The sequence below is a fragment of the Nannospalax galili genome, unplaced genomic scaffold, assembly GCF_000622305.1.
Source record: "Nannospalax galili isolate Female #2095 unplaced genomic scaffold, S.galili_v1.0 scaffold243, whole genome shotgun sequence".
Taxonomy (NCBI): domain Eukaryota; kingdom Metazoa; phylum Chordata; class Mammalia; order Rodentia; family Spalacidae; genus Nannospalax; species Nannospalax galili.
Window position 1 is genome coordinate 4764073 of NW_008353490.1, and position 10559 is coordinate 4774631.

General features: G+C 42.8%; 1 protein-coding gene across 1 annotated transcript in view; it reads left to right on the forward strand.

Moving 5' to 3' along the window:
• Znf407 (zinc finger protein 407) overlaps nucleotides 1-10559 on the forward strand; it is a 501268-nt gene that overhangs the window by 2841 nt on the left and 487868 nt on the right. The gene's annotated exons all lie outside the window — the stretch shown is intronic.

Consider the following 10559-nt stretch of genomic DNA (forward strand, 5'->3'; position numbering starts at 1 on the left):
TCTCAGTTTTCCCCGGGCCGGCGCGGTGACAGTCCTGCCGGCGGCTCTTCCAGGCGCTCAGATCCGGCCGTCCCCCTGCCTGCCCCGTCCCGGAGGAGCGTCGCGCTCCTTCGGCCGTAGTGCTGCCCCGGTCCTCTTCGGGGGTGGGTCTCCGGTGCACCCGGTGCCCTGATTGCCACGCTGCCACTCGTGCCTCCTTCCGTTACGCCGCTCTGGGGACCGGGAGCCCGCGGCAGGAAGGGAGGGCCTTGCTTGGGGCATCTGCCCGACGGCGGGCAGAGGACCGCCTGACAGTCCGGCCGTGGCCAGCGCTGTGCTTCAGACTCACCTCCGCTTAGAGGAGCGCTCCTTCTCTGTGCTTGTCTCCGCTTTAGTCTGCTGGACTTCGGGAACAGTAGCTGCTGACCCCTGTCGGTTGGGTTTTGAGTGGCCCTTTAATACTTAGTTCTGGAATTGGACATCAGGGGCGAGGTGGGCGGGGCGAAGCTAGCATCTGTGACCACAACATACATAGGATTTCTTAGTTTTAAGAGTGGTCATGGCGGCTGGGCGTGATGGCGCACGCCTTTAGTCCCAGCACTTGGGAGACAGAGGCAGGCGGATCTCTGTGAGTTCGAGGGCAGGCTGGTCTACATAGTTTGTTTCAGGCCAGCTGTAGCTACAGGGAGACCCTGTCAAAAAGCCCCCCCCCCCAAGAAAACAGCGGTTATGTCCAATGGTGATTTGAGTTACAACTTTTTAGTCTGTGTCTGATAGGTCTAGTCACATTATGCACCTGGTTGGTGAGATGTTAGTCCATTTGGAACATGACAAGGGCACCAGCATGCTAATTAGAACGTATTAGACCTCTTGTTATAGGACATAGGGTGTATATTTCATAAAACACAGCAACCTTGGGGTAGCAATTTTCCCTATTTTATAAACTACTCACATTAAATAATGAATAAAATTAGCCTCGAGGTTCAAATGTTGAGTGTTTAACACTCACTTTCGTTATAAACAAAAGCATTCCTATTGGCACAAACGCTCTGTCGCGTAGCAGGTATAATCTTTACAACACTGGTGACTTAAAAATATTTCTTTGAGGGGCTGGAGAGATGGCTCAGTGGTTAAGAACACTGGTTGTTCTTGCAGAAGATACAGTTTCGAATCCCAGCACCCACATGGCAGCTAACAACTGTCTGAAACTCCAGTTCCAGGGGATCCAACAGCTTCTTCTGTCCTCCGCCGGCATTGCACAACACAGGTGCACTTACCTACACACAGGCAATACACACATACACATAAAATAAAAATAATAAATATATTTCTTTGAGTGTTTTGAGGTTTACAGAAAAGTTGCAAGATAATACAGAATGTTGCACCAGTACTTTAAAAAAATGTGTAGTGAAGCCAGGCTTAGTGGTAGATGCCTTTAGTCTCAGCACTTGGGAGACAGAGGCAGGCAGACCTCTGTGAGATTGAGGCCAGTCTGGTCTGCATAGCAAGTTTCGGCCCAGCTGGGGCCACAAGGGAGATCCTGTCTCAAAAATAAAAATTAAAAATGTTGTATCGGTATTTGCCTTCATGTATTTATGTGCACCATGTGTGTGCCTGGTGCTAGCAGAAGAGGTGTCAGATCTCCTGGAAGGAGAGTTATAGTTGGTGCTGGGAACTCAACCTGGGTCCTCTGCAAGAGCAGCAAGTGCACTGAACTTCTGAGCCGCCTCTCCTTTGGCACTGGTACCTTTTTAAGTAAAGCAGTGTCTTCACTTCAAAAAAAAAAGTAGTTCTGCTTTGTGCCAGTCATCATTCTGGGTGGTGGAGCAGGCACGTGCTTAAGTGATTTGGGGATCTAGTTCAGGAAACAGATATCTTAATAAATGTATTTCCTCCTAAGCACTAAGTAGAGATTTGGAACAGAGGAAATTACACTTAATTGCCTGACCCGGAGCTGTAAAACCTTGCAGGAAACTGAATTAGGTAGCAAATTTAGGAAGTGTTCACTTGGTCAAGGGGGTCATTTCCCCAACATTCATTCGGAGGCTTGTCTTAGTGGAGAAGGACTCTAGTAGCATAGAGTCCTTATTTGCTTTTTTAAAATTCCTCATCTCCTTTAAGAAAGTGGTTTGTTAATTAAGTGATGAGAAGAATCCTAGTTTATAAGTTCACGAGTAAGAGTAAGTTAAGCTGTGTAGTTCTAACTGGTACCTCAGCATTCTTGGCAATAATTGATGTTGGGTGTTTAGGAATGTAAGGTAGTATTCCACAGAGACTTTTCTTTGCAGCTGTAGAATTAATTCATTCAGGAAATATTGCTTGCTTTATGCTAGTCATTGCACTAGGTAAACAGATGAACTGGGCAGTGGGGAGTATAGACAGTAGTTGGCATTGGCAGTATAGTCTGGTATTGGTACAGGTATTCTCTGGGTGCATGGTGTCACAGTGCCGCTCCTAATTCTTTGTTGTCCACTGTAGAAATGGACTTTGACTTAAACAGAAGAGACACTAAATGGAAGATTGTAGATAGCTTTCAGAATTAGAGGGGGAGGCTGAAGAAATGGGTTTGAAGAGAGACAGGGTGGTTGAGGCCTCAGCCCAGGTCATATCCTATAAGTGGTCTGGATAGAATTTTGCTCCTGACAGTATTGCCACTGGAGAAGCTGCCACCTTTGTTGATGGACTCTTGATTACTGAACAGGAAAATTTACTGCTCCTACATCTTTGTGACATTTAAAGTTCCAAGCAGGAACATATAATCTGGTGTACTTTTCAACAAAGACCCACACAGCAAAGGATTCCTTCAAAATAAGGTAGCCCTAAAAGAAAAAAGTCCAGCATTACTGTTACCAATCAGCTTGCTGGACTGCTGCTGTTCTACCCTGTTAAGCATTTTGGATAGGCAGGGAGAAGTGACATTTCAAGTGCTGGCCATTTGCAGCCTCTGTATATATGTGAGCATTTGACAGCAGTGAGTGAAGGCACAGCAGATGGTACCTTTTAGTGTGGCAGGTCTTGTGCAGGCCCCAGGTAGCAAGCCCCTTAGCTCTCTCAACCAGTGTTATGGTCTTTGTATAGGCAAAGGGAGTCCCAATTCCTCAGCTCCTGGCAGCAACTGTCATTGCAACTTCTGAGTGGGCTAGGCATTGGCATTCCTCAGCCCTGAATATCTGAGATGTTTGTCCCTAAAGACTCAACACCTTTCTGGAACTCTTCCAAGGATTTGGGTTTGCAGTTCTCTGCCTGTTTATAGTCAAATTGATGTCCTTCAGCCCAAACTCTCCTCCTTTTCTCTATTTCTGCTGTCTCTTGGTCCTGCCTTGGCACCTCTCTCAAACTATCTGTTCCTTACTGCCGTGGCCACTGTCAGAGTTGCTGCTATTTGGGAGGCAGCTGCTTCCGCTGCTTTCTGCTGCCATAGTCACTGGTCCTGTGGCTCTGCCTCTTCAGCTGTCAGTGTAGCAGGCTGCTCTTCCACCTTTGTAGCGTGGCGGGCGGACTGCTCATCTTGGCCACTTCAGCTGACAAGCAGCAGGCTACCTTGCTGTTTTTGTAGGTTGGTTTGCTGACTGTTCAGCTGTGCCTCTTCTTTAGCTGTCAGGAAGCTGGCCACTTTACCACTTCTGCTGCTCAGAATGTTGGCTGCTTAGTTGTTACTTTAATACTGCTTCGTTCATGTCACCAGCTTAACCTGTTCTATGTAAAGAGCACTCAAGAGAAGCCTTTTCTAGGGCCTAATGGTACAAACCAGGGCAGGAACAGAAGCTTGTCTCCCAGTTCATCAAGTGAGCGGAACAGCCAGCGTATATAGCCAGAGATGTGTGCACCAACCACAGCACACCTCATGTAATTAAGTTTGTATTCATGCAAATACATAGTACTGCCTTTGTTGCTATACTCAACAGTGATCTCTGTTAGGCACCAGGGGACATATTCTCCCCCAGGTCTAGTTTGAAATGATTGTAGACTTCAGTAAGTCTTGCGATAGCAAAGAGCGTGGGACATCCTGAAATGGTTCTGGCTGGGGCTGCACCTTTGGGAGCCAGAGTAGGCATGGATGATTATAGTTTCCTCAGAGTGTTCATGAAGTATTCAAAAAGACAAATGGACTACAAGGGTAGTCCTTCTGACTGACACCACTTTAGCGCAAGGCAGCCAGGGCAGCAAGGGAAACCCCAGCTGTCAACAGTTAGGCACACAAATTTGCTCCATGCCTCAGGATCTTTGCTTATTTACAGGAAAATTAGCACCAGGAGTGGTTACAATAAGAACTTACCATTAATAGCGATTTTAGCATACCGTGCTCTGTCTTATGGCTTCATAACCCAGAGAGGAATAATGCCCAAAGAATGGGTAGGAACTAGCTAGAAAAAGACATAGGATGAGTAAATTTTAGATAGAAGACTTGAAAGAGTAAAGAGGAACATTTCAGGAGTTAAGAGGTATATTTAAGGTAGTTGGGTCATGGAATATGAACTGTGAAAGATGAAGCTGGAGAGACCCCTCTGAAGAGTGTGAGTAGCCTGGTGACATACACAGACTTTTATTACTGTTATGTTAACCACTTTGGTTGTAACCATGGAGACTGACGGGTGTGGTATAAGCGTGGAGGAGAGGTTATGTCTTGGAGGCTGTTGTAGTTATTCTGAATAAGCTATCCCAGTAGTCTGAACGAGGATACTTGTCTGGGAGGTGGGAGAAGGGAATGGATTATATCAGTTTATAGAGTGGATTTTGAAAAACAGAGATAAGTGAACTAAGTCAGGTCCTTGATTAGGACATCAACTATCTGGTAGATCCAGCTGTGGGATCAGTGGAGGGTGAGCAGGTGCTTGGGGTGGATGATTTTAATGTGGGTTCATTTCAGTGGAGAGATGAAGTAGACAGTTCTATGGATGAGTCTGAATTTCAGAGAACCATTAACATAACAGACAGCTCAAGTTCTTTTACTTTTCTGTGTATATGTCAGCCCTCTTCACTAGATTATAGCAAGAGCCAGTTTTTGCTTTTAGATATCACAGGTCATAAAGAACAGTCAATAATATTTGTAGATTTTAATTCAATGGCCGTTGGGAGGATGAGTATGAGCAATTTGGAGAACTAATACAGACACCCTCACTTTTGTGTTTCAGTGATCAAAACACCTGACAGAAGCAGCTTTGGGGAGGAAAGGGTTTATTTTGATTCACTTTTTGGAGGAGTCTCTGTGATGGCAAGGAAGGCATACATGGCAGTGGGAGCATGTGTCAGGTCTCTCATACGGCTAAGAACCAGGAACAGAACAAATCAAAATCAACTGGGGGTGTAATCCTCAAAGAACCACCTCTCAATGACTTCTGCCTTCCAGGCCCTGCCCTCTAAAGGATCCACTGCCTTCAAAATAGTGCCACAAGCTGGGGACCATGTGCTCCAAACATGAATCTATGGGGGCCATTCCACATTCAAACTGTAAAATTTCACCCCTTTCCTATGGGCTTATGGACTTCGAATAATACAAAATGCATTTTGTAGAACTTCAAAAGTCCCCATAATTTCAACAGTTTCAGTAGTGTTCAAAAGCACAAAGTTGAGTTTCTTCTGAGACTCAAGGCAAACTGTGATCCCTGTAAAAATTGAAAACAAGTTATATACTTCAGTAAGTAGTAGCACAGAGTAATAACTTCATTCCCAGAGTGAAGAACAAGAGGGTAGTAAGGAATAGATTGGACCAAAGCAGTATTGAAACCCAGCAAGGCAAACATTGAATCCTATAGCTCTTAACATTCAGAGCACCTGATGTCTTTATGTGGGTTCCACTGGGCTTGGCTTTGCAGTCTGCGTTACATAGCAGCTCTCATGAGCTGGCTTCACTTGTTGCCTTATAACATTGCAGATGTTCCACATTCCTTGCATCTCCAACATCCTGGGAAGTCCTTTGTAATGTAGGCTTTACCTTCACAGACTCACATTTAGCCCACCCAGTGATCCTTGCAGAGCATCCAACCCTGTCACACAGGCTGAAGGCAGAGGATTTTCTCTGGAACCTTGGTGGAAGCTCCCGTGGTCTTACAATGCTTGCATTCTACATGCCTGTGAAATTCAGTTTGTGGATAATGCCAAGTTCTGCCTGATTCCGAAGTAGCTAAGTCTCCTTGGATCATGGCTTCATTGCTTCTGAGTGCCTGCTTCTGAGCCTGGGAAGAGATGCTGTGCTACTCAGCCCAAGCATGGTGCCCCCTTGACTTTTTTTTTTTGTACTACTTGTTTTTTTTGTATTCTGGAGCCTTCAATGAGTAGAATCTCATCAGCAAGGCATACTTTCTCTTATCATAGTGTACAGTACCCTGCTTCTCTTTAATGATGTAACCTCTTTAACAATTACAGCTTTTTCTGCACTTGTTTTTGTGCAACATTAAAGATGTTCTTACCCTTTTCATGGCCAAACTGTTAATGTTTTTAAAATCCTCTTCTCTGCCTTCATTCTCACTGTAAATCTGGCTAAAAGCAACAACTACTAATCATGCTACAGACTTCATGCAATGTTGTCTTGAAATTTTCTCCATTAAATAAGTTAGTCTATTACTTTTAAATTGAGTCTTGCTTAGATTTTTCAGAACATGGACAAACTGTAGCTAGATTGTTTGCCAGAATGTAACAGAATGGCCTCTAGTCCAATACCAGTAGAATCCTGCAACTCATTAATTCCCTCCCTGCCTCCCTCCCTCCTTCCCTCCCCCCCCTCCCTCCCTCCCTCCTTCCCTCCCTCCCTCCTTCCATCTGTCCATCCTTCCATCCTTCAGCTTTCTTGCAATTCACAGTCCTGCCTCAGCCTGCTGAGTGGCACTAAGATTACTGGCTCTTTGTCTTACAACAGTGGGTATAAATTGTTTCCCAGTATTACTTGGAAACTTTTGAATTCTACTCTAGACCTACTGAATTAATGGAGATTTCACGCTAAAACTTGAAAACCATTGCTTTAGGGAATCGTACTTACCTAAGTGCCTGAAGACATGTGCAAAAGGAAAGAACTGGCTGTGCATGTTTGTGTACATCTGCCATCCCAGCTGCTCTGGAGGCTTAAGGGAAGATCACAAGTTTGAGGCCTGGTCAGGGCTACATAAGCAAGTTTAAGGCTAGACTAAGCAACTTGGCTAGCCCTTGTCTCAAACTAAAGAACACAAATTATGAGGAAAAACAAAGCTACATGTAGAAGACTGCATATAGTATTCTCCACCCTGCCCCTTGTATATGGTTAGGAATTCAGATATAATTAATAAAAGCAGATAAGGAAAGTTGGAGTGTACCTTAGTGGTTGTGCTTGCCTAATATGTGTAAGGCATTGTGTTCTATGCTCATCGCTGAAAAAAGGAAACATTAAAAAACAAAGTGACAAAACTAGGATTTAAGCTAGATTTTTAAAAATTATTTATTATATATATATTTTTTATGTGTATGAGTGTATTGCCTGCATGTATGTGAGTGCACCCATACCATGCAATGCCTTGGAGGTCAGAAGAGGGCTTCAGAGTCCCCTGGAACTGGAGTTAAGGACAGTTTGTAGCCACTATGTGGGTGCTGTGAGTTAGATATTTTTGTAAGAGGCAGGAAGGTTGTAGGGAGGGAAAGGAGAAGGATTTCATGGTAGCACATTGTGTTTCTTAAGCTGTGATGTTTAAGTCTTTTTATGTTATGTCTAACATCTTACTCATACTAAAAGTTAAATTTCTGTATATACAAATATTTAGAACATTAATTTTTATTTTGTTTGTCTAGTGGCGGAGACTTTGAAAGAAGTACAATAGAGATGAAGGTGTGATCTTGAAGTGTGATAAATCTTGACTCCTAAGTACATCAGGGATACTGGTTTTGATGATACAGGTGGTCAGTGCTTCCTATTTATCTTGCCAGGCTTTGGTCTGAGCACATTATTGCCAAGTTTATGTGCCCATTAAATAAATGACTTTGGGGCTGGAGAGATGGCTCAGCGGTTAAGAGAACTGACTGCTTTTGTAGAGGACCTGGGTTCAATTCCCAGCACCCACATGGCGGCTGCGAACCATCCTTAACTCCAGTTCCAGGGGAGTCCGAAGCCCTCTTCTGACCTCCGTGGCACTGCACGACATGGGTGCACTCACACGCAGGCAATACACTTATACACGTAAAAAATTTAAAGTAATAAAATATTAAAAAAAATGACTTTGCCCCATAGTCCCTGACTTTCAGAAGAGACAACTTTTCCCTGGGCAAGGATGTAAGGGGGAGAAGCATTCTGACTCTTCAGTGTCACTCAGAGTTAAAGGAAAAAGTCATGCCCAGGCAAAATAGTTCCATCTGAGAGCTGGAGGGAAGAAAAGCCAAAGTCTGGCAAGGCAGACATGCCAGTGGTGAGGAAGACTGAGTGTTGTACTTCCTTATTCTGAAGTTATTCTTTATCTTAGCAGATTTGTTTTCAAACAAGACACGCACACTCCTTTGTGATTTAGCAGATGGCAGAGATCCTAAAGTTTGCTTTTTAGTTCATTAAAAAGTCATAGTATCATTCCATATGGACGGGGTAATTATAGTTTTTTTCCTAGGCAGTTTGTTGCGAAAAAAGGGGCACTTTTTGGAAATTAACTTTTGCTGATTTTTTTCCCTTGCTTTTGATAACTTTGTTTTCATATGTCATAATCAAATCAGTACTATGTGAATTTCTTCCTTAAATAAATATCACTATAAAGTTAACTGTCATGGAATCACTACTACCCCTTGAAAAGTTATGTAGGAAAAGTAGAAATATGCTTCTAGCAGCCCTATGTCAAATTAAATATATTTTAGAATCAAATAGCACTACTATTTTTGTTTGATAATCCAAGTGCTAAAACTGTCAAGATCATGAGACCTGTCAAGTACTTACAATTAGGGAGTGTTATACTTTTTGACAGACTTAGCCCCTCACCAGGAAGTTGACAGACTAGGAGAGTCCTTTCATGGCAAGGATGTCTGCATTTCATTATATAAGGGCTTATAGGCTGTCCCTTACAGGCACATGCAGAGCATGGGAGTTTTACAACAGATTTTTATTAAAATTTTATTTTTTTTTTTTTTGAGACACGGTCTCCTTATAACCCCAGCTGGCCTGGAACTTATTATGTAGACCAAACCAGACCTGGCCTCCAGAGTGCCTACATACGGTCTACAGCAGGTTTTTAGGGACTCCAGTTCTTGTTTTATCCACATCTGTATAACGCTAATCTTTGTGCTCTAATTCTGAGTACTTTGCAGTGTGTTTGATGCTCATGCTTCTGTTTTCTGTTATATCTGGGGCTTTTTTTCCTTTTTAGTAAAAATAGTTTTAGGGGCTGGAGAGATGGCTCAGTGGTTAAGAGCAGCGGACCTAGGGTCGGATCCCAGCACCCACATGAGCTAACAACCTTCTGTAACTCCAGTTCCAGGGGATCCGACGCCCTCTTCTAACCTCTGAGGGCATTGTACAACATAGTGCACTTAACATACATGTAGGCGAAACACTTGTATACTTAAAAAATAAAATGAAAATTTTAAATAAAGCTAGGTAAGGTAGTTAGGAGCCTGGTAAGGAAAAGATATTGGTTAATGCAGATGGAGTAGCACTAGATTAGTCATCAAATGTAACCCAAGCTCAGCATGCTTTTCAGGCATTAATTGTAACATATAAAGAACCCCAGTAAATATGAGAACTTTGTGTTTTAGATCTAGAACAAGCAACAGCCTACTTTGGAAGTACACAGCTCATTTGTGATTTCTGTTGATTGTGAATTGTGGAACAGAATTTGATATATAGTTATTGGATCAATTATTTTTCAATGAGAAATATCAGTGCATGCTAATTTAAAATATAATTATAAGACCATTAGAATTTAAACTAAGGTAGTAATGCACTTTTAAAAATAGCTTAGAAAATTTAGGTCATTGAAGGAAGGGAGTAGAAATTACAGTTCTAAAAATGAGATCAAATGGTTTTCATTAAGTGCCTTCAGCGTACAAAATTTGGTTTCTCTTATGGGTGGTGTTTTATTATAGTTCACTGTGACACCGCAGGATTTCAGGATGATAGACTGGGGCTATGCTTGCTAAAAGTGATATTGGACATAATTTTGTATAGAAATTAAGATGTGGACAAGTGTCTTTGGAATTCTTGTGTGATAGTCCTCTAAATATATTCATTATACTTCTTGATTAACACTCTTAACACATACTCTTCCCACCTTTTCTTTTCCCATTACAGCTCTAGGTCCATCCATTTACCTGCAAATTTCATGATTTCATCTTTCTTTACTGCTGAGTAAAACTCCATCGTATAAATGAGGGACACTTATGTTGCCTCCATGTCTTAGCTATTGTGAAAAGAGCAGCAATAAAGATGGATGTACAGGTGTCCCTGCAATAGGATGAGTTCTTTGGGTATATGCCAAGGAGTGGTATAACTGGGTCAAATGGTAGGTTCATTTGTACTTTTTTAAGAGTTCTCCACACTTCTTCCCGTAGGGGTTGAACAAGTTTGCAGGCCCACCAGCAGTGGATGAGTGTTCCCCTTTCCCCACATCCTCTCCAACATTTGGTATCATTTGTTCTCTTGATTT